At 32.4% G+C, this 25,561-nt stretch overlaps 1 long non-coding RNA gene across 4 annotated transcripts in view; it reads left to right on the top strand.

Moving 5' to 3' along the window:
- LOC141584566 (uncharacterized) overlaps nt 1-25,561 on the top strand; it is a 65,915-nt gene that overhangs the window by 2,327 nt on the left and 38,027 nt on the right. For 2 of the 4 annotated variants that reach the window (XR_012517668.1, XR_012517669.1), the window contains exons 3-4: nt 394-586; nt 7,373-7,497. This is a non-coding gene — a long non-coding RNA (uncharacterized LOC141584566). Of the gene's footprint in view, nt 1-393; nt 587-7,372; nt 12,533-25,561 lie in introns of those variants that run through there. The other 2 variants (XR_012517670.1, XR_012517667.1) reach the window with 2 other exon arrangements.

The following is a 25,561-nucleotide window of genomic DNA, read 5'->3' as shown; positions in this document are numbered from 1 at the left end:
AAATGTTTAAGCCTTAAGTTCAGCAGACAGATTTTATTATCCTATTTATACATTTAGCATTAACATTTAGTATTAACAATCACTTTTTGTTGGCTTTGAGTAATGTTTGATCCCATTTACAAGCTTAATTAATTAATCATCATCAAATATTTTAACTGCATTTAAAAATTTAATATATTTGATTTATTTTATAAGTACTTTAACTGCCTGACTTAGTAAATAATACTTTTCTGAATTAAAATATTCATTAATGTTTAATAAATTAAATATATAAATATAGATAAATTAAAATTTTCTTAAACGCTCTAATAGTACATAACATTTGTGGAATTTCAATTTGATATTTGCTTCTTTTTACAAGCTACTAATATTATGATTTTTTTTTTAAACTAGACTCTAGACTTAATTCTAAACTTTCCTGAACTGAAAGACATTTAGTCACAAAGAAAAGGTTTCTAGCCTCATTGCTTGAGATTACAGAAGACTCGATATTTTTGGCCTTGTGTGAAACTGGAACCTGCAGACATCTAGATAAACTTTTCCTACTGACAATCAAGAAAGACATTATACCTTCCCAAGTAATTTTGTGAGTGCATTTTTCAGTATGCTTGAAGTTAATACAGATAAAGGCTGTTGACTGGGATGCTTACCAGATTTGCATATGTGACATTAGTGTTCACATAAAATCCTATTTATAGAGTTTCTTGTAAATTAGTTCATAAAACAGATGAGAGATTCACGGAGTTCAACTCCTAAGAATCCAGATTTATGTATTATCTCATTCTTTTCTACTTTTAGAGTCTGCCACTCCTACCAAATTTGAACATTAAATTGGAATTTGCCTTTTCTGGTTGAGATATATGTGTATATGTGTGTGTGTGTGTGTGTGTGTGTGTGTGTGTGTGTGAGTAAAATTTCTTTTTTCCTTCAAATTTCAAAGGCATTTAACCTTGATATAACTCTAAAATATGTAAATATATTTTACGTGCATGATAAAGACTTGGAACTTTATGGACTCCTCCTCCTTTCATGTTTATTACACACAACTCTTACAGATATTGAAAACATAAATCAGTTTGAATTTTGGCTAGCTTACATGACTTCTTCAAACGATGGCCCAGTTTACAAAGTTAATGCTATTGGCATTTTTGCAGAAGGCATACATTTCCATTGCTTATTAGACAATTTAAAATTTCCACTGACTGGCAGAATACCGCTTGATGTGAAAACATGATTTCTTGTATTTAAGGCTGTGTCTATCTCTAGGCATTACTTTTTAGTCTGTTTGAAGGTCGTATGTATTCTCTTCAAAACTTACAACTTAGTAGAATTCTCCATATTAAACTGTTTTTTGTTGTTGTTGTTGTTGTTGTTTGTTTTTTTTTTGTTTTTTGTTTTTTGTTTGAGACGGAGTTTCGCTCTTGTTACCCAGGCTGGAGTGCAATGGCGCGATCTCGGCTCACCGCAACCTCCGCCTCCTGGGTTCAGGCAATTCTCCCGCCTCAGCCTCCTGAGTAGCTGGGATTACAGGCACGCGCCACCACGCCCAGCTAATTTTTGTATTTTTAGTAGAGACGGGGTTTCACCATGTTGACCAGGATGGTCTCGATCTCTTGACCTCATGATCCACCCGCCTCAGCCTCCCAAAGTGCTGAGATTACAGGAGTGAGCCACCGCACTCGGCCTCATATTGAACTGTTTTAACACTATATATGTGCTTCACAAATGTACTATGATAGTTTTCTAACTGCAAGAACTTTTGTAGATCTGAGTATAAAATTTCTTAAGATAAATGATTGAAACTTAGAATAAGAAGGAAGAGCCAGAGGAAAGAACAGTTGAAGAAATGGACATTTTGCAATAGCATCATCTATATGTCATATACTAAGCTAGATTACTGATAAATTTATCTCATAGCAATGCTTCATGGAAGATGTTACATTATGAATGATATAGATAAATAAATAAAGCTAGATTTGAAATTCAGATTTGTCTCCAAACAAAAGTACTTCTCACAGGAGTCTATCAACTAGAAAACTATTTGAAAATAACCTATAGTCCCCATATTTTTATATATAGAGAAGGTCCAACTTAGCTTTGGATAGTAAAGTGTTTTTAAGTGAGGAATACACCCTGGTGTTCCTTACTTTTTACCTTCTATCACGCTAACCCTTTTATATATTAAAAAAATTGGTTTTCGTATTAAATTTAAGAAAAGTTTACAAATTAGGATTTCACACCTTGATATTAGGATTTGCCATTACGTTCTGCAATTGAACATAATGGAAAAGCTACAATTACTACTGCATCAACCAAATAAATAATTTAGCATGTAAAAAAATTGTAATATATATATACATGAGGGAATACTATCCAGAAAAAAAACAAATGAAATCCTGTCATTTGTGACAACATGGATGAACCTGGAGGACTTCATGTTAAGTGAAACAAACCAGACACGGAAAGACGAATATCACACAATCTCATTCATATGCAGAATCTTAAAAAAATAAATAAATAAAAGTTGATATCAGAGAAACTAAGAGTACAAAATGATTACCAGGGACTGAAGAAAAGACTGGGGGAGGAGGGCCTGGTAAATGGGTAAAAAGTTCTAACTAGATAATAAGACTACATTCTGGTGTTCTGTTATAGAGTAGAGCATAAACTATTGTATATTGCAAAATAGCTGCAAAAGAGGCATTTAAATGCTCTTAACACAAATAAATGATAAAGCGCATGAGGTTTTGGATACTCTACCCTGATCGGATCATTATACAACTTGATCACTGATGTTTTGATGTAGCCGAAATACCATAAATATGTGCAATTACAACATATCAATTAAATAAATATATAAATTAAAATGTCAAAGGATCTCTCCTTCAGTGAGCCATCTTATGAGACAAGACAGCCTGTTATTAAAAAACGGTAGTTTTCTCCATAATATAAAATAAACTATGTCTGAAATTAGTTTAATGTACAGGCAAACATATGTCCTGAAGCAAATATCCTGTCTTGTATTAATGTCCCATGGAACTGAGGAGGAGTAAACATGACTTTAACAGAGTCTTTTACCCTAAATAAACTCTACAATGAGATTACTGATTGAAAAGTACATATGGGGAAAAGTTCTCTTGAGTATGATGTTTTGATGTTTGTGTGGTTTCTCTAAAACATGTGGAGTAGGAATGTTATCCTTTGATTGTTTTGGAAACAGGAAGGATGGCCTAGCTAAGTATGCCAAAAAGTTGGAAGTACAATCAAACAAAATCAAATGCATTAAAATTAGTATATTTTAATTAAATTAACATAATGGTGATCTATGGTTTAGTCAGGTTGTCGTTTAGAATTATGAACAATTTGAATTTTTGAGTGTATGCTTAATAGAATTATGGTCATTCATATCATATTCTTAAAAATTATAAATCCTATAATTTCGGAAACTCAGAAAAGAGGGTAAAGTTTTATAAAACATTTAAGGCTGGAATAATTCCTCTTCCATATCTGGCATTGAGTAAATATTAAGTTATTATCATCATCCACTAAAAATACCTGAAAAGGAACACTACGGTATGCTATGTCATAGTACACTGGTAAATTTTTATTAGGATAACACTAAAAGCAAGTCTTCAGAAAACACTTTCTCAAGTGTGCAAGATTTGTCTTTGACAATTTTGTTTTTGCTTGATTAGAGTCTGCAACTATAATACCTTAGGTCATCTCCTTGGTATTAACTGTTTTTTTTAAGAAAGGAAATCCAAGTTTTTTATGTAGTTATGAAAAATATATTGCTTCTCTCTGTATTCCACAGCTCCAACTAATGACAATAATATTACTGATGTACACTGAAGAAAGCATGTGGGATTGAGTATCTAAATTCTTTATATCCCTTATAAAATTTTATTACTTTTGAGTACTGAAAAGTTACTGGAAAATCATTTAGCATTGCTGAGCTGTCACTTGATTATCCTGAACTTAGTAATATTGTAAAAGAAGCATAAAGTTTCAAGATGGAAAAAAAAGAGTTTAAAAAAAGAGCAATAGTAAAAACTACAGTGCAGGATATTAATTGTGTTGAATGGTGTGAGTTTCTGACAGATAATAAACAAGTGATAGATGTGATCTCTAAAACTGCATGTGTATCATGAACTGAACCCTCAGTTTAATACAGGGTCATTGGATTTTACAGTCTCATAAGCTTCCAGGACTTTGCCTGGCAAATCAACACAATTGCTTAATGTGCAATAAATTCTACAGCTAGCCATCTGCTTACCCTTTTGACCTTTCAGATTTTATAAAAACCCAAGCCCATAATTTCTCACTTCATGAACCACCAGATTTTTGGAATATGTTATAGTTCAGAGTTACTTTGTCTTTTTTATGCAACCAAAGAGACTTAATATATTGGATAAAATTTGGCAGCAACATGCCTTTTCCATTGAAATGATTATGAAAGCAATCACTAGAGTTAATAAGATTTAGACTGTTTTTACCTATTGTGTAGTTGGATATGCTCGTTTAAACAAATGTGTGCTATTGATGGGGATTCTTAAACCAAACAGTATGCAAACTGCAGGAAATAACTTCTAAAAAGGTTAAAAAACCAGGAAAGTGATTCCAAAATATTTATACATTGGTAATATATAACTCTGAATTTACATGAATATAATATTATATTATTTTTGCATTTTTTGTTTAGCTCATAATTTCCTTAATCATGTGGTAGAGAATTTATCATTAGAGACATAACAATATATTATGCACTTGAAGAAAAGTTTAAAGAATAGTTTTAGTTTTACGATGATAAACTCAAAGTGCCAGAAGGATTAGAATTCAGACAAAAATAAATTATGAAACTCACACATGTTCCCATAGCTAATGGCAGAGCTGGGGAAGACCCTGGAGCATCTTCAAAATTCCTACTATCTCCTGAGCATAGACCAACTCTTAGCCTTAAGAAGCTGACCTGGAGAAGGCAGACAAATACCTAATCAACAGAAATCTAACTGCCAAAAGCTCTTTAACCTCTAGTGATTTCTTCAAGAATTCTTTTTCATCAAGACACTTATGATTGCAATGCATTTTTGTTAAAAGAATTGGAGGTGTGGAAGCATCAGAATATAGTAAAGCCTTGCTCCTTCCGACACACCAGCTACCCAGCTTTCTTCTCTTTTCTCTGTCATCTTTTTCCACAAAAAACCATGGTACTTCTCCTTTTTATCTTAAACCATGAAGTTCTGTAATCTACTGGTCCTTCTGAGGTATAAATTTTTCTTTAAATAAGGTTATTAGGAATTTTTTCTAAACAAAGATTATATTTGGTTTCAGGAAAATAATAGTAAAGTGGTTAGAAGTGAGACACAGCTTGGGTTCAAACCCCAGTTTTACCACTTACTGCTTGTGTGATCAAAGGATATCTCACTCTATGGTAGCTCGACCTTTGTAAAATAATGATGATAATAATAGTTTATAAGCTCATAGAGAATATATGAATACAATAAATTATGTAATTAAACTATGTTAAATTAATACAATTCTATATATTCTATATATATAGAATTCTATCTATATAGAATATATAGAATTGTATTATATATATAGAATATATAGAATTGTATTATATATTATGTATATATGTATAATATATAGAATTATATTCTATATATAGAATATATAGAATAGACTATATAGATTAATATATATTCTATATGTGTAGAATATAGAATATTTAGAATTTTAATAATTCTATATATTTAGTCTCATTTAAATATATATATTCTATATAGGATATATATATTCTATATAGGATATATATATTTAAATGGGATATAGACTGTATACATTTTATATATGTGCAGTCTCTTTCAACTCCATAAAAGTTGATATTTTTATTAAAGCAACTGAATTATTTTATTTTTATTAAACAATTTTAATTTGAAATGGTTCTTATTACAAAGCTGATGATATTTTTTCCTACTAAAAGGATGCCAGATAGATAAAAGGGATAGATTACACTTATTGAATGGCTACTATAGATAAAAGGGATAGATTACACTTATTGAATGGCTACTGTATGTTTTACAAGGTGTATTATATTAATTATTTCACTTAATTTTCACAACTGTTAAAAATGTGATATTTTTAAGTAATGACACACTGTCACCAGTGAATTATGTGTGTGTGTGTGTGTGTGTGTGTGTGTGTGTGTGTGTGTGTATGTGTACTGAAGTCAAACATAACATCTGTATGTTATTTTATTTCTGGCTTTGAAAATAAAATATAGCGACTAAAGGTAACACTTAAAAAATTGAAAATTGGTCCAGGTCAATCATGAAGGGCTAGGAAAAGATAACCATTCAATTCCTCACCCACTACTTTATGTTATATCTTTATTTTTGTTTGAAAACTATTCATTGGGATTGGCAAAGACATAATTGTGACTGAGCTAATTGAGAAACACAATTACTAGATGTAATTCTTACTTCCTTCCTTTTTCTTTCCCCATTTTACTTCCTCCCTTTTTACTTTAATCAACATTTATTTTCTCAAGGAAATCTTTGAACAAATTTTGGAAGAATGAGATATAAAATTATTTTTGCTTTCTCAAGCCATTCTATTCTGCCACTCATTTCATTTATTTCAAAAAATTTAAAAGGAAATGTGTAAACAAAAAAAAAATGTGTAAGCAAAAAATTGAGTAACATCCAGGGAACTTTACATGTTTTATTAATCTAATATAATGAGACCATTTCTCATAAAGCTATAAGATATGACTCCTATTCTGGATATATATATATATATATAAAGGAGCCCCTTTTGCGTGGAAATATACATACATATATATATATATATATATATATATGTATATTTATATATCCTTTCAATAATGTCTTCCTTAAAAAGCTAGCTGTCAATTGTAGTTGATTCTGGCCCCTAAAGTGTTAAAACATTTCATAAAGGCAAAGCAAGTCCAAAGATTTAAAATACTTTTTTACAGCAAGGGGAGGTAACATTTAATTGAAGTATTGGAACAAATGAAGAAGAATATTTTATATTTAAACAACTGAAGAAATGAATTAAGTTATTGCTCATTACTGTTCTTCAAGTAACATTTGCCTTAACACACACATAAGCATACATACACACATGGAATACATGTAGACCTAGCACTGCTTTCTTCTTTTGTTAAAATCATGGTTCTAAGAATAAAGAACATTGTATATTAACTGGGCAATGGGCTTTGAGAAATACTATGCATTATATCACTGTTTTCAACTTTTAGTATTTTTTCTGGGTTATTAGTGAAAAACTTTCACTATTTTATTGCAGTAGAGGACCAAAAAAGTACAAAATTAATTATTCTTGACAGGATTACAGTGACCAGCAAATGCATCTACTGTATACTTGCCAGATGTCAAACTGGAACTCAGAGAATACACCATCTTTTGAGAAGAAGGAGCCCTGTGCTGTGATAGAATATCCAGAGAACCTCAGGTAACGTCACTGAAAATAGCCTTGCTTCATCCTTATATAAATGAACATGTTCTACTGCAGATTACTTTAATTTAATTTGACAATTACAGCAGAACCACGGAGAGAAGGCACTGCAATGATCTCTAACCAGGCATAAAATAATTCATTTTCCATAAAGCTATGCAAGACAGGAAAGTAAAAGGAGATGAATACATATTCTTCTTATTATTTTTTGACATATCAAGTGAGGAATAAAACATGAAATATATCTATTTACAAATAATCCAAATTTATAAATGCCATCTCCTAACTGCAATATTGAAGCCTAAACATCATCCTTTAACATGTCATTACTTTCCTTTAACATCTCCTTATATAAATAAGCATTACAAGATGTCACCAGATGGCAAAACAGTAATATTTATAAATAATTCTCTTAAAAGGCAAACCTGTCCAAATGTTTGAACTCAATACTACAATTAATTAGAATGTTGTGCACTAATATTTGTGTTGACATTTTATGTCTTCTTAAACCAGGGTTGAAAAATATTTGTTTCTGCCCTTTGTAATCCCAGAAATATTTTGGGCAGTTGATGTCTATTAGTTTTATTAATTCATCCGTTTTTCATTCAAGCTTCTATATTACCAATTTGAGGGGAAGTAAGTTATTGTCTATGCATAGGAAAGCTATGTTAAATAGAAAAACCCTCTCCTTCTCAGAAGCAACATCTGCTAACCCATGCAGTTAATATTCAAAAGTTGTTCTTTGTAATTATTGCTGACAGGACAGTGTAGTACAAATAAAATGAGCTTAGAATCAGAAATAACCAGATTTAAATTTAGGGTGATGGGGGCAGAATTTGACCTCTCTGCCTCTTTGGAATTGTAAATGGTGGTTTAGTTAGACATTATTGAAAGAAAAGTTCTAGCATATTAAGAACTCTCAGTACATGGTCAATAAAAGAGAAGTGAAAAAGAAAACATAAATTCTATTAAATTCAAACTATATCACTAAAACTATATTGTCTGTTAATGTCAGATCAGGTGCATTGCTTATATTTGTGTATAGAAGACAACATTATACTATCAACACAAGGAAAATCAAACACTTTCTAACAACTTAACTGTAATTACTCATAGTTTTTGTCTATCATTTTGAAGAGCCTCATCAAATATATTCTTAAATCCATAATAATGATAGTGTAGGTGTTTCTCTCAACCTTCACATTTAAACAATAACATAATAAACAAAGGGAAGGAAAGCAAATATTATATATGGAACAATGTGTTATGTGATTTTAATATGTTATCTCACATCAATACACCCACAAAGTCACTGAATCTTTATTTTTAAATCAAGAAAGTAAATTACCAAAAGTAAATTAATTTGTAAAAATTTACTCTTACCATTTCAAATATTGTTGCCTGACGACTTTTTCTCCTATCCTATTGTAATAACCTACCCTGAGCTAGCATCACTGACTCCATCTTAGCTGTAAACTCTAGCCTAGATTCCCCCTCCCTATCACAGCTCCTCTGAGTGCATAACTGGATTATGCTGCATTTAGAAGCATTGAAGTGTACTGTTCCTAACACTTGTAACCATTGTAACCGCATCCTGCTTGGCATACCCCTCTTGCTATTGTAAGAAAAAAAAAATTTTTCCCTTTGATCATTGTGTCACAGGAGCCTGATCACCCCCCTTCTTGGTGATTGTATGGAAAACACCTGTGCCCACAGCCCCTTCCTCTATCCTGCTTTTCTGCTTCTGTAAAATTCCTCTTCAGCCAGGTACTACCCCCACCTAAATTAAGATATAAAAGATAATCCAGCCCCTTCCTCAGGGTTGAGAGAACTTTGAGCATAGGCTGTCTCTCGGTCGCCTCTAATAAAAGGACTCTTAATTTGGAACTCAGTGTGTGGTGCATTCCTTCTAACTTGCTCAGTTACTACACTATCATATTCCTCCTTCTTCACTACATTTTTTTTAAAACACGTGAATGTGTAGTTCTTTATGAGTATCATTGAACACTCCTGTCTTCCCCATTAGAATATTCTTTCCCCAGAACTTCCTAAGGTTTACAATCTCATTTCTTCTATCATTTAAGTCTGAGCAATGGCTTCTCCATGAACAGGGTTCTTTCTGTTTTCTATCCAAAATAGCCTTTTATCGCAACTTCCTCTAGTTCCATATTATTTAGATTTCTTTCTCCACAGCACTTGTCATTACATGAAATTATAATATGTTTGTTTTCTTGTTGCTCTCAGCCTTTCTAAAATGCAAATTGAACAATAGTAGAATCATGTTGGATTTGTTGCAATATCCCCAGTGCCTAAAATAGGATGAAACATACTGAATTTCAAAGTTCATATTAAATATTTGTTGAATAAATTTTTAAAAATGATACATCAATGCTTAAAGGAAACAATAATACCAAGAAATTGGGAGGATAATTATTGGAAAGATAGAGAAAAGAAAGTCAAACAATAAAAACATAGGAAATAAAAGACTGGAAGCTCAGCAGATGTCCATAGACTTCCATATCCTGCTGTTTTCGTGGAACCACAAGATGGCTTTTTTTCTTCCAATTAGAGATTGATTTTAATTTCCTCTTATAAAGAAGCGGATTGACTCAAACTTACATGAGGTAACTATGAGTAGATCAAACCACTCTGGCCATGGTGGCAGAGTAACACAATATAAGCATCATCACTAAAGGCATATATATTTTTTGTCATCCTTAGGGAAGAGAGAAAGCTGTGAGCTCAGTCAATAAGCAAAAGGAAGACTACCACAAATGTAAGAAATAAATGGACTCTTGAAATGCCTCTACTTATAGTAATTCTTGATTCTTTATTATTTTATCTTTGTTCTAGAAGATTTGGATGCCAGTCATTTATTCTTTAGTCACAATTCAGTTAAACTATTTTATTTAAAGATTTCAAGGGAATTGAATACTGTTGAAAGAGAGCTAAGCATATATTTTATTACTTTTTGATACTTACAAAAGAGAGAAGAGAAAAGCAGCTTTAGAAAATAGAGGGCAATGTAAGAAATTCAACATCAAATAATGTTCTTTATAAGACAGAAGAGGCATATGAAGGTTATGTTTCTGTGGGGTTTTTCACATTTTTGAATGTTATTTAACTGAAATCATTCACATACTCTTTTTTTTTTAATCTTCCGTTTTAAATTCAGGAAAACAAGAGTAGCTTTGTTACATAGGTAAACTTGTGTCATGGGGGGTAGTTGTACGGATTATTTCATCACCCAGATATTAAGCCTACTACCAACTGATTATTTTTTCTGATCCTCTCCCACCTTCCACCCTCCACTCTCTGAAAGGCCCCAGTAAGTGTTGTTCCGTTCTATGTGTCTATATGTTATCATCATTTAGCTCCTACTTATAAGTGATAATTGCAGTATTTGGTTTTCTGTTTCTGTGTTAGTTTGCTAAGGACAATGGCCTCCAATTCTATCTGTGTCTCAACAAAGGACATAGTTCTTTTCTATGGCTGCGTAGTATTCCATGGTTTATATGCACCTCATTTTCTTTATTCAGTCTGTCATTGATAGCATTTAGGTTGATTCCATGTCCTTGCTACTGTGAATAGTGCTGCAATGAACATATGTGTGCATGTGTCTTTATGATAGAATGACTTATTTTTTCTTTGTGCATATTCCCAGCGATGGGACTGCTGGGTTGAATGGTATTTCTGTCTTTAGATCTTTGAGGAATCAGCACATTGTCTTCCACAAACATAGTCTTGACATGAATGTTTAAGAGTATTTTCTCTATATTTTCTCTAGCATGGATCATTTAACAGACAAAAGAAAAAAAATACTTTGAATTTTTACTATAGCTCAACCAGTTCAGTTTTACTGTTTTGTTCAACTTCTACTTTTACTAAAAACTTACTTACAATATAAATAATTATTGAAACACTGATGAAAATTTGAAAGGATAGGGCACAGCTTTATCAAGTTGAATCAGATAATGGCATGAAATTGAACTTAGACAAAAATGGATTGGAATATTTGTCATATCTTGGGATTTGGGCCTGGAGAATCCCAGTCCCATAACCAGGTATTATTTAATTCTGATTTGTGAACTACTTATGTGTAAAATGAAATGATTATTCTTTCATAGAATTATTTAAATAATTTTATGAGATAATTTATTGAAAACCACATATTTATCAAATACTGTTTAATTATAAACAAAATAGACTGTTATATTTATATATAACTAAATATCTTGTAACCACTATAATGGATATGGAAGCTTCTCATGAACTGATATACTGTTAGATGGTCAACACAAGAATTGAATACATTTTATGCTCTTATTTGTTTGAAAAGTCATAAGATATATAAGATACATATGCACACACACATTACACACACACACACACACACACACACACAAACACACATTCACATACTTATATATAAAACAAGTGCAAAATCAAAATTAGCCCTGGGAAAGATACATAAGAAACTGATATTGCTAGTTACCTCTGGAAAGAACTGAGTGAATTTGTCAAATGTGAGAAAAATAATTTCATTTGGGTGTCCTTTTAGATTATGAGCTATGGGAATGTATTACCAATACAAAGATGAATAAATAATGTTGTAAACTAAATAAAGTACCTGTTCTGTCAAATGTGAGAAAAAGAATTTCATTTGGGTGTCCTTTTAGATTATGAGCTATCAGAATCTATTACCAATACAAAGATGAATAAATGATGTTGAAAACTAAATAAAGTACCTGTTCCGCTTTTCTTCTTGACTCTTTAAAAGGTCCTAAATAACGGAAATTTAATGTACAAATTTAAAAGTCTCAGCAGTTAAGATGGATTATTTTATAAATATGTGTTGAATAAAGCTGATCACTTTAGATTATAAAAATATTCTTTTATCTCTCCTATTTAGTTCCTGTTGATTTTAGTTTAGGATTAAAGCATCACGTTAATCATTGCTGAAAACCATACTCAACTGAAAATTGTCTGTTTCATCTTTAGCACACATTAGCCTACCTAAAAAACTAAAAATATGGGAATAAAGTACATGTACTATATAAAATGTTTATCATATAAATATTATAAATACATGCTTTGTTCTTCATGTATAATTTTTAAGCTATTTTATTTTATCATTAACCTAAACATTCAGTGCTCAATGTTTTTCTAACAGTTTATGAAATGATGAAAAACAAATATTAAGCATGTTCTAGTTTATTCTCTAGCAACTGCCCACTGTTCTGTGCATGTTAAACTTCTTATGCGGGTAGTAGTCACTTTGCTTTGGAAATGCAGAATTGCTAAGTACTTAAGTCAACCTTTGAATGTTAAAGAAGATATTCTATTCTTTAGAATATTACTTCCTATGTCAAAAAATTCAAAAACAATTATTCAAAATGAAAACACACACTCAACTGAAAACCATACTCAACTGAAAATTGTTACAATAACTTATTTACTTATTTTACAATAATTTATTTACTCATTTTACTGTAGGAAGCACAATCACATGTGTTAGTTATAAAATAACAATGCCTCAGATCTGAGTGGTGCTTTATACTTTCATATGTAACATTTGATTTGACTTCTGCATCTTTACCTAGAATATGGATCTCTAACAATGCCAACAGTGATTCATTTTTTCCTTTTGCTGAACGTGGCTTAAGATCAAAATAAAATCTGATATGAACAAAACATGTAATTCATTAGAACATGGAATTTGAAACAGATTTTTCCCCCCATTGACTCTCAAATCTGCCACAGAATTTATGGCATATTGCCCAAAGGGTAGTGTTAGAAATGCTATGTGGAGTTAAAAATTGTGTCTATGTTTTGCTGGCACTTATGTTCAAGTGTAGTTGTCTTATCACATTTCAAAACCCGGCAAAATTCCATTATAACAGATGGACAGAAGCAGAAAGTGCCAATTCTCAGTGTGGTAGAATCATTTACAAAAGGCTTGAGTAGAAGGCCAAGAGAACAAAAACGTTCTGAAATTCATCTATTCTGCTATTAAATATATAAGGAATTGCTTCTCAGTTAAGCTTTTTTGTACTTACAGTAATGAGTTAATCATACTTTTAACATTATGGCAGCTACAGTTAACAACAATTTAAAAATTGCATTGATTTGAATAATCCAGGAGTGGAATAAGATGCTTCAGAATGCAGAGTGTTACAAAAGATACTAGGAACAAATTGAAAGAGATACTAAGGAAAGGATAAACCATGAAAGAGGTTGGTAGATATCTTGGCCTTTAGAGGCTTCTTCAATTCTGATATTCAAAAAGTCTATATTATTTTTTTCCTTCTGTGCAATTTTATAGTGCAATGTAGAGCAAAATGACATCTACGTGGATATCTTAAATGATTTGGTATTCTAAAGGTACAAGTAGTGATTTCAATTTGATTAGTCTTTCATTCAAAAGATTTTCATATTAGAGATAGGTAGACCTTGTGGGGATAATTGGATAATTAATGCGTAAGAAATAAGAGTCACACATTGTTTGGTTAATTCAATGGGGTAGTAGCATTTTTGACTAAACTGTAAACACAATTTGATTAAGAATAATAAATCTCACCCTTTAGCATCCCAGATATATTACTTTTCTATTTCTATCATTAAAGTTATAATTACCACAAACAGTGGCTTAAAACAACAGAAATTCATTATTTTACAGATCTGTGGGTTAGAAGTTTCACATAGACCTCACTAACCTAAAATCAACACATACTCAGAGATGCATTCGATTTTGGAGGTTCTAAAAAAAAGAATCCGTTTTCTTGCTTTTTCTGTCTTCTAGAGCCTACCTGCATTCATAGTCTCCTTCCCCTATCTTCAATGCCATCAACTTTGCATCTTTCTGATTATTCTCATACAATCACAGTTTTCTTTGCCTCTCCTCTTCTGCCTCCCTCTTCCATTTGTAAATACCTGGTGATTATATTGGGCCCTCCTAATGTAGAAAAATCTCCTTAATTAATATCAGCTTATTTACAACCTTAATTCCATCTTCACCATAAAATTTATCATATTTACATGTTCCAAGGATTAGGATGTTAACATCTTTCTGTGGGGCATGGGGAGAAGCACTACGGTCCCTATCACAATATGCCCTCTAGACTCCAAAGATTCACGTCCATGTCACATACATAATGTATTCATCTTCACCAAGGTCTCCAAAACATCTTTACTCACTAGAGTATACACTCAAAGTCCAAACTCTAGTCTTTCTTTTCAACAGTTAAAAAGTCCTGAATTTCTTCATCTAAATCATCTAAATTGGGTTTGGGTGAGGCTTTGGATATAAATCATCCTAAAGCAAAATTCTTTTTTACTTATCAATCTGGAAAACTAAAAAAAAAAAAAAAAAAAAAAAAATCAACTATCTGCTCCAAAAATACAATGGTGAGAAAGGAATAGGATAGATATTTCCTATTAGAACTTGAGAAAACAGAAAAAAAAAAAAAAAAAAAAAAAAGAAAGAAGAAAAAAAAAAGAAAGAAAGAAAGAAATCGCTAGTCCCAAGCATTATCGAAATCTAGCTGGGCAAATGCCCTTTGGTTTCAAGGCCTGGGAATAAAATATTGCTGCTCGGCCCTTGGGGATCCGTGACTCCACTCTGTGGGCCATTTTTACATTTTTTCTGAAAGGTAGCCCATGTTTGCAGCTGAGTATTATTACCAGACTTTCCTGCCTTTACCCTTTTGGGAGTGTGACAACCTTTTTCATTTTATATTCTTTCAGTCCACTGAGGTCCGTAATGACAGCATTTCTGTTGGTATAAAATTCTCAAGACTTCCACTACACACTGGGGTCTGTTGGGGGGAAATGGGGGAGGGATGGGGGCAGTGGGGAGGTGGGAAGAGCATGGGGAAAAATGACAGATACGGGTGAGGGGAAGGAAGGCAGCAAACCACACTGCCATGTGTGTACCTATGCAACAATCTTGCATGTTCTTCACATGTACCCCAAAACCTAAAATGCAATTAAAAAAAAGAAGAAGAAAAAAAAATTCTCAAGATTTTTGTGGCTCTCCTGTATGTCAGGGGAATTTACTCTATCAGACAAGACAGATCTTTGTTAGATAACCCCATAGCTACTTGTGGCTTCAGCTGAGATGATTTAGAGGATCCATGAATCACACAATCTCTTCATATTGTCTTTTCTATGACTAAATATTCTGAATTTTTAATCTTTCTAATGAATTAAGACCCAGCGCCTCGGGGTTGTATTGAGAACTAGTCACTTAGGCATTCCGTGCTTAGAATGTACCAAAATTCCAGATTCCCGGAAGGAAAGCAAGTGTTGAGAAGAAACCATATTGTTTGCATGGTTTAGGGACAGTGAGCCACTCTTTATCAGTTGGGGTGGTGAGAATTCTCCTAAAATCCAAATTTCCAGATGCCAACCAAGGGCCAATCTTGAAATCAGGCCTTTCAAAAGACAGCAGTCAGGCCAGATATATTCCTATCGTCCTCACACTTTCTGAACTAGGGGCAGTCGTCTGGCCTGAATCTCACAAGGCATGTCCCTGCTGTTATGAGTCCTAAATGGGATGCTTTAGTCCTGTGGGGCTGATTACAGCCCAATATCCTACATGGGATCTTTTGGGTCCAACTACAGGCAGTTACAGGGCTTTGTCTTGCAGGTCTCATGAGGGTAGGTTGTCCTCTCACATCAGACTTTGTGAACAATCAATGCATTCCATTTTTCTGGGGAGTCGAAGTCATATACTCAACTGTGAACCCCTTTTCCTCAAGTAAACCATGCTCATATGCGTATCTGCATTCCAAAACAGCTGCCCTTATTCAGAACCCTCCTTAGCAGGAGGAGCCTCGGCTGAGGAAATTCCTGAACGCTGTTGATATTTCACTAACGGAGGCTTTCACTGAGGCACTTTTCTCAGCTTTGACTCAATACAGTTTCTCTCCTAACTTTGCCTTTTTTCCCATATCCAAGCCCAGCATTTCAAAAATAGGCAAGAACCCCCTTTTTCCGGGCTTTTTGATAGTGAGGTGATTTTCCTTGCCTATTCTGTATTCACTGAACTCTCGAGTGTTGTTTCATGGGAAAAATTGAGTATTAGCAAGCTAGTGCCTACGTTGTCGCTCTTATTTTCAGCCTAACATTATGTAAAGATCTGATTGCTACTTTCAGTTTGACTTGGGGGTTCTCATTGACCATCGTAACTATTGATTGCTCAATAGGTTGTACCATCACATCCTGAGCATTTATTTTCAAAGAGTAAATCCAGATTTTGTCTTTCGTCATCAGGGAAAGCTGAGAATTTACCAAAGCATCAAGTTTAATCCCTTTTTGTTTAACAGTACTTCTGTTTATCTATATGTTCCCTCCATCATTTCATTATGAGCAGTAAGAAGAAACCAGGCTCTACCTTTCATATTTTGCTTGTAATCTTTTCAGCTAAAAGTCAGTTTTCCTCATACACATCATAATTTTCATATAACTGTGATAAATAATTCTACTTTGGGAGGCTAAGGCAGGCAGATCAGAGGTCAGGAGATAAAGACCATCCTGGCTAACAGAGTGAAACTTTGTCTCTACTAAAAATACCAAAAAAAAAAAAAAAAAAAAAAGTCATGCATGGTGGTACACACCTGTAATCCCAGCTACTCAGGAGGCTGAGGCAGGAGAATTGCTTGAACCTGGGAGGCACAGGTTGCAGTGAGCCTAGATTGTGCCAGTGTATTCCAGCCTCAGCGACAGAGGGAGACTCCGTCTCAGAGAAAAAAAATCTACTAAGCTTGCTATCGGTACATAACAATGATCCCTTTAACTCATATTTCCATGAACACATTCTGCATTTTCTTCTAAACTTTCACCAGCAGTTCCCTTAATGTCCAAATTTCTACAGTCAGTTAATTACTATTTAGGTATTATTTAAAGCAGTGTATATTTGCTCTGCCATGACACTCATTTTCTTCTAAGTCTTCCTTAGCAGAGTTTTTAATATCCATTTTACTACTAAAAATGTGCTCAAAGCAGTTTAGGCCTTTTCTATCATGCTCCTCAAAATACTTCCAGCTTCTTTACACTGTCCAATTCTAATGGCACTTCTATATTTTTTAGGTATTTATTATGGTGACATTCCACTTTGGGGTACCAAGATCTTTAGTAGTTTTCTATAGCTGTTGTCGCAAATTGCCACAAACTTAGTGGCTTAGAACAACATAAATATAATATTTCATAGTTCCATAGGTTAGAAGTCTGATGTGGTTCTCCTGGAACAAATTCAAACTGTCAGAAAAACTGCATTCCCTTTTGAATGTTCCTTGTCTTGTCCATTTTCTAGAGTCTACCTGCATCCTGCATTCACTTTAAGCCTCTTTCTCCATCTTGAAAGCCAGAAGATATTGAATTTCTGTGACCATGGCAAAAATCTCCTTTTTTCTCTTTTTCTTTCTTCTAGTTAACAGTTTAAGGAAATCTGTGATTATATTGGGATCCTATAAATAGTCTTTAATAATCTCCTTATTTTATAATAAGTTGATTAGCAACCTTTATTTCATTTGCAACATTAATTCCCCCTTTTCATTTGAAATAATGCTTGTCCCAGAGTAAAGAAATGTCAAAATGTAAGACACCTTCAGATTCAATCTTGATTATTGTTCTAACTACATTTGGAGGGTGAAATAGCCCTTCTAATGTCTTCCCAGGGCCAAATTTTCTGTAAAACTTAAAGCGCCAACATTAAAATACTCTTACTATTTCTTTCTGGATGTATCATACATTATTTACAGACACTGAAGCATTTTCTGAAAAGTATTGTGAACATTAACATGTGAATATATTTGTTGTCATTCCTGTGATATTCGTGAAGAAAGAATCCTGTACACAGGAGTTAAATGGTGTCCCAGATCCCAGAGTGATGCTGCAGTGTAAAAAGTTCTTAGCTCAAGACTTTGTCTATTACCAGACCTCCATTCTTGGTCTTATTAAAAAAGCGCAATTAATTATATAACCAAAATTATAAAGAGGCACACAAAAATCCTTAATAGTTATGAAATGAGTTCAAGAATTGTAAGGAAAGTAATTGGTTTTCTTCAAAACTTACTTTCAAGCATCATAGGACTAAAACATAATAACAGAGACTGAACTTGGTTTGAACTCTGCAGACTAACATTTTTTATCATTGTTAATATGTTTCACTTACATTAACAGGCCTCTATGAGTTCCCTCTCATGGTTAATCTAAAATATAAAAAAAGCACATTTTCTTCATTTACCTCTGATGGCACTGCATTAGGGAGATAAGGTGCCATAACTGCCAGTGGTGTGAGAGATTTGTATTTCAAATTCTTGTCTGGAGTAGTTTCCTAAATCTGCAGATGATTAAAATAGATATTTTATACTGCTGTTACAGGAAGGAATATGTTTTCAGCAATTATTTGTCCTAGTTATTTGCAAACATATCAGAATAATTGTTAACTAAATTATAACTCAAATATTGTCCTAGGAAGTAGTAAAATGTTTTACATGTATATACAAATATAGAATTATATAAGGCATTTTTCGTCTCAGTAGGAAAATACTGTTACAACCCTTTTGTCTTCCATGAATATTTTGGGGATTTAGATTAGATAGCCTGTTTGTTATACTTTAGACTTGTGCTCTTGTGTGTCCTTACCCTACAAACATTTTTCTATGTACCTTACATATTGGACAATAGTTATTTAGGTGCATGTATAGTTTATCACTCTAATAAATTATAATTATCTTGAAAAACTAAGATGCATGTCTGATTTAACTGTAGATATCAACCAACTCTTGGTCCACTGCCCTGAAATGTGGTCATTAATTAATGTAGAATGAAACTATACATTCTCATAAACATGAAATTTTGTTGACTACACAGTATAGTTACTTAAATAATTATTAATAATATAAACATGTAATTGTAATAAAACCAATATTGTCTATGCTTATAAAATAATTTTATAAAATATTTTGTTTATATTTTGTGCACATTTAAATCTGATGGTTTGGTATTATATGCAATTATAGAAGTCTATGTTATGAACATAATAAGTCAGTAATCTGTTAAATAATCCACAATGGACTAGTCTTTTTTATTATAAAAACTGACCATGAGTCATGACATAGAAGATTTACAAATACCTAGGATGTTAACAAAGACTTTGTTGATTACATATTAGCATAGATTATTGAGTATTTAAATAAATAGGTTAAAACACCAGATTCTTCTTACAATTATATTATGTTCTATATAAATAATAAGTAGACAGCAACATGGTGAAACCCCATCTCTACTAAAAATACAAAAATTAGCCAGGCGTGGTGGTGTATGCCTGTAATTCCAGCTACTCAGGAGGCTGAAGCAGGTGAATCGCTTGAACCCAAGAGGGAGAGGTTGCAGTGAGCTGAGATTGCGCCACTGCACTCCAGCCTGGGCAATAAGAGTGAGACCTTGTCTCAAAAGAAAAATAATAATCCTCATCATAATAATAGGTAGAAAATCATGTATTGAGGAATTTCCACATGTTGAATTAGCTTCACATAATTCGAAGAGGATAAAAGATATAACATACATACACATACACTCACACACCATATAATTCCTGTAATCATAAAAAGGACTAGAAAATAGTGCATATTTATATACTATATATAAGAGGAAGCCTTCCTCAAAATAAACAGTCAAACGAAGGTGAAACTACTGTGCTTTCTTCTCTACCAAAAGGCATACATCTATAAGATGGCCTTTGGTTAAGCAGGACACTTTAAGGAGATCGTAGATAGGCATGGAGACTCAATTTCTTTATACACAATAATAATGTTTTAGGATTTTGGATTCTAGCAGCCATAGTGAAAAAAGAAAAGGGTGGTCTTTAGAATGTACTGCCAATGTTCTATATTGTATAAAACCCTTTTGTTTTTCCATATATAGTAGCCTTGTGTTGTAATACTTTGGGGCAGTTAAGGAATAGGGATGGCATTCAGCCCACAGAAAAATAGTTGAAAAAAATGTCTTAAGAATCAAGGGAGCATGCTGAATTTTGAACAATTTTCCTTAAAAAGAAAAGAAACGTGACTATGAAAGGCTGAGGACCAAAAGACACTCAGGAAACCGTCTTGTGGGTTTTACTTTATTAATCTTATTTAAAGTCTTTTATAAGCCTAAGGAAAATCAGTACAACTAACTTATTTTCAAGCTCTTCTACTTTTTTTTTTTTTTTTGCCTTGCTAGCCAGTGTTTTACTCTGCAATGATTATGTATTCTTCCTTTATTCGCTACCAAAATATGTGTTTCTCTTATTACAAAGAATGTGTTGCAATTTGGGAGACCAACATAGGTGGACTGCTTGAACTCAGGAGTTTTAGACCAGCCTGGGCAACATGCCAAAAACCCTCTGTACCAAAAATGCAAAACAAAAATTAGCCAGGCATGGTGGTGTGTGCCTGTGGTCTCTACTACTCTGGAGGCTGAAGTGGGAGGATCACTTGAGCCCAGAAAACATAAGTTGCAGTGAGCTGAGATTGTGCCACTGCACTCTAGTCTGGGCAACAGTGGGACCATTTCTCAGATAAATAATTAAATAGTATGTGTTAATAATTTTTAAATATTTTATTGAATATGTAAACAATAAACACATTGTGGCAGATAGTAATTTTTCTTTTCATGCTTGTTTCTGTGCATTCTTCTACAATTTTATTGGCCATTAATCAATTTGTGCTTATTTTGAAAATATCTTTCTCTGTTTTATTCAATACACAGTTATTTTTAATGATAGTTGAATTAATGTTATCTCCAGGCTTAATAGTTGATATGGTTTCACTATATCTCCACTCAAATCTCATCTTGAATTGTAGTTCTTGTAATCCCCATGCATGGTGGAAGGAGCCCACTGGGAGGTAATTGAATTATAGGGGTGGTTTCCCCCATGCTGCCCTCATGATAGTAAGTTCTTACAAGATCTGATGGTTTCATGAGGTGCTTCCCCCTTTGCTTAGTTCTCATTCTTTTCTCTACCGCCACCATGTGATGAAGGGCATCTTTGCTTTACCTTTCACCATGATAAGTTTTCTGAGGCCCCCCCCCCAAGTAATGCTGAACTGTGAGTCAATTCAACTTCTTTCCTCTATAAATTATGCAGTCTCAGGTATGTCTTTATTAGCAGGGTGAGAACAGACTAATACATTTGTAATATAAACATCATAGATAATTTTGAAAACTGAACTGTGTCTTAGAAAATCATATCCTAGACAAAGTAAGCTGAAAGCTTTTCAATAACAGTTTGATGAAGATAAAAGATAAAAATATTTTTTTCATTTGTATGAGAAAATATGACTTAATAAAAGCCAAAATAATGAATGAAAATATTTTAATTAAATTCATGGTCATTTTATGATTTTTGTATAAAATCTATTGTAGCAATCTAATAGTCTTTGTTGGTCACACAGCCAACTTATCTTCCCAAGATTCAATAATGTCTAAAAACCTTCTCAGGAATTCTCCTTAAGGAATTCAGACAATTATGTGTATTTTAAAACTTATCCTTTACTAAATTTAATTTTTTTTAAATTTAAACATACTAGAAATCAGAAAACTGAAAAAATACATTTTAGTATCTTTTGCTATAGCTCAGAAGACAATAAAGTAAATGAAATTCTCAGAGGCTAAAAATCCTTAGAAAGCCCAAATTTATAGAGGTTAGGAGGGACTGAACATCAATAGTTGCGGAATACCTGATCTTCAATAATGACCTACAATTTCAGTTTTACCTAGACCAAGATAGAAAATTGTGTCATGTATTAGTAGATGCCTATGAATTCTATTTTTCTTCTTGGAACAAACAAATAATACATATCTCAGCTTGCACTGCAATTAAGTTGGTAAAAGAAAAGTTAAAAGATGATGATAAAGACAAAAGGTTTATCTGCTAATTGAATTTTCAGAGGGAGACTTCAGAAAAAATTAAGATACAGACAAGATGAGAAAGGATGATATTTCCAGAATTTATATGAAATATGAATTACAAATTATGCAGAGCCAAATTAATCTCGACAGAGTAAGGTTTTAAAAATATGTGCCTAGATACATTTTAAAGGACCAGAAAGAATAAAACTGATTACATAAAAGAAACATCAAATAGCTTTTTACCTCCTCAATAGCTACAATGAAAGCTCTAAGACTATGAAATAATACAATCAGAATGTCATAAAAATTGTCTAAAACTTTGAAAATGTAAGCCCATGAAAATAGATTTCAAATGTTAAATGGAATTAAAATATTTTCAGGAACAAAAGACTGAGACTATTTAAAATTATTTTTGCTAAAAATATTATGTTTTATACTTAAGGAAAGGGAAACAAAAGAAAGTGTAAGATGTGAGAAGAAAAGATGAACAAAGAAATAATATAAATGTGCTAGAATCTAAAACAAATTCTATCAGGTTACTAAAATAATGTAGATTTAGTAAATTAAGTAAAATAGCAGCATATAGCTTGACAAATTCAGCATACTCACTGAGATGAGAAAAGATAGCTGGATTTAGAGCATACTAAGTTACACTTGACATTTGAACAATTCACAGGTTAGGGAAGCTCAACTCCTACAATGTCAAAAATCCATGTCTAACTTTTGACTCCATAAAAACTTAACTATTAATAGCCTACTGTTGATCAGAGCCTTGCTGATTACATAAACAGTCAATTAACAGACATTTTGTATGTCATATGAATGACATACCGTATTCTTACAATAAAGTAAAGCTAAAGAAAAGAAAATGACATTAAGAAAATTATAAGAAAAAAATAGATATTAATTAGAACTAGTTCATCATAAAGCTTTTCATCCTTACCATCTTTGCATAGTCTGAGGAGGAGGATAAGGAAGAGAAAGGTTGCTTTTATTTTCTCAGGGTGGCAGAGGTAGAAGTAAATACATGTGTAAGTGGACCAGTGAAGTTTAAACCCATGTTGTTCAGGGTCAACTGAAATTATAATATTTAAAACAATTATAAAGATTTTTGATTTTAAGAAATTTATTTAGTTATAAATGTTAAGTCTGAAATGAAAAATGAAAAACATATTTTCAATTATAGCACAGGAAAACAATCGAGTGAGAAAATAATGTGATCAATCAATAAGCCTAGCAAATCAGGACTAATAACACAAAATTAAATGTATAAACATGTCCAAATATTTCAATAACAGTGAATATTAAAATATAAATCTCTTAAGTAAAAGACAACACATTTTCAAACTGACAAAAATTCAGTTGTAAGCTACTTATAAGATAATCCTCTAAAAGACAAATATTCCATTTTATTATAACTGATCCAGATGTTTTACTGTAAAACCAATATCAAAATACCAATGGACAATTGTATAAAAACAACAGAGGAAATATTTTAAACATACATTTATAGTACCATAAAAATATATAGTACTTAAAAATAATTTTGTAGAAAAGTGTTCAAGAAATCTAAAATAAATTGCTAGACCCTCTAAATCCTGTAAGTATAAATGAGAAGATTCATATTATATATGTCCCTAATTAATCACTACATTCTATTTCAATCAAAATTTTATTAATTTTATCTTTTCATAGAACTTCTCATTCGAATTTTAAAATTCATATGGAAAATCAAACTTCCAAGAGTAACCAACGTACTTCTGGTGAAAATATATAAACATCAAAAATTACAAACTAGATTGAGGGCCGAGGCTGGGTGACTTTAATATGGGCTTTGCAAGATAGGACATGATCAGGTTCAGTTGGTTAAAATATAATGGCTTCAAATGGTGGGCAAAGCAAGGTGAGGGTTTGAAGTGAGTCTCAATGATTAAGCTTTTAGTCTTTATAATTTAACTCTCTAGGTACTTTTCAGTCCTCTCTTCTAAGAGGAGGTATTTCCTAGTGTAAGCAGCTGAGTTTATTTTTGTGTGGCCCTGGTACGGTTTAGCACAAAACAAGTCAGATGTATCATTACAGTATTTTTTAGCATAAAGGCAGAAATGTATGTTTCTTTTTTTTTTCTTTCTTTTTTTTTTTTTTTTTTTTTTTTTTTGAGACGGAGTTTCGCTCTTGTTACCCAGGCTGGAGTGCAATGGCGCGATCTCGGCTCGCCGCAACCTCCGCCTCCTGGGTTCAGGCAATTCTCCTGCCTCAGCCTCCTGAGTAGCTGGGATTACAGGCATGCGCCACCACGCCCAGCTAATTTTTTATATTTTTAGTAGAGATGGGGTTTCACCATGCTGACCAGGATGGTCTCGATCTCTTGACCTCATGATCCACCCGCCTCGGCCTCCCAAAGTGCTGGGATTACAGGCTTGAGCCACCGCACCCGGCCAGAAATGTATGTTTCTTTTGAATATTGATACACAAGTACAGATTATTTTAATTTTAAGTCTCATATGCTAATAAAGTAACTGTATATATTAAATGATATTTATTAGTTATAATAAATAATAAAATATATCATATACATTCTATAACACTATATTATAATAAATAATATAAATAATTATATTTTAATAGTTAATAATAACGTAATATATACTATGCATGTACACATATTATGTACATCTATATATGTGTACATATATTATTAAAATTACAAAAAATGCCCTCCAAAGTAATAGAAAATTTGTTTAAATTATCCCATTGTTTTCTGAATGCAGTTATTTTTGTAAAGTTGTTTCAAAATAATAGTTGCTTTAATGTTAATAAACATTTATCCTACCAACATTGAGATTAGTCTTTTATTAGTAGAATAAATCTATGCTTAGTATGTCCTTAGTACAAATGTCTGTCACTTCAATGACCTGTTTCAAACAGACATTTTTATTGATCAATTGTTGTGTTTGTGTTTTCATCACCAAGGTTTACTGACTGATAGAATGGACTTCCAAATGAGAGTGCTGAACTCCTATCCCTTTTTTTCTTAATTTTTTCCCTAAAACCCAACATTAATAACTCCAAGGTAAAACTTGAGATGAAAATTATACCAACCAATTTCTAGACATATACAGAACAAAATTAAAGTTCTATGTACTGTCTGAAAATGTTTTAT

Source organism: Saimiri boliviensis, chromosome 5 (genome assembly GCF_048565385.1).
Source record: "Saimiri boliviensis isolate mSaiBol1 chromosome 5, mSaiBol1.pri, whole genome shotgun sequence".
In the NCBI taxonomy this organism is placed as follows: Eukaryota; Metazoa; Chordata; class Mammalia; order Primates; family Cebidae; genus Saimiri; species Saimiri boliviensis.
Note: the sequence above shows the minus strand (reverse complement) of the source record. Positions and strands in the feature narration are given on the sequence as shown.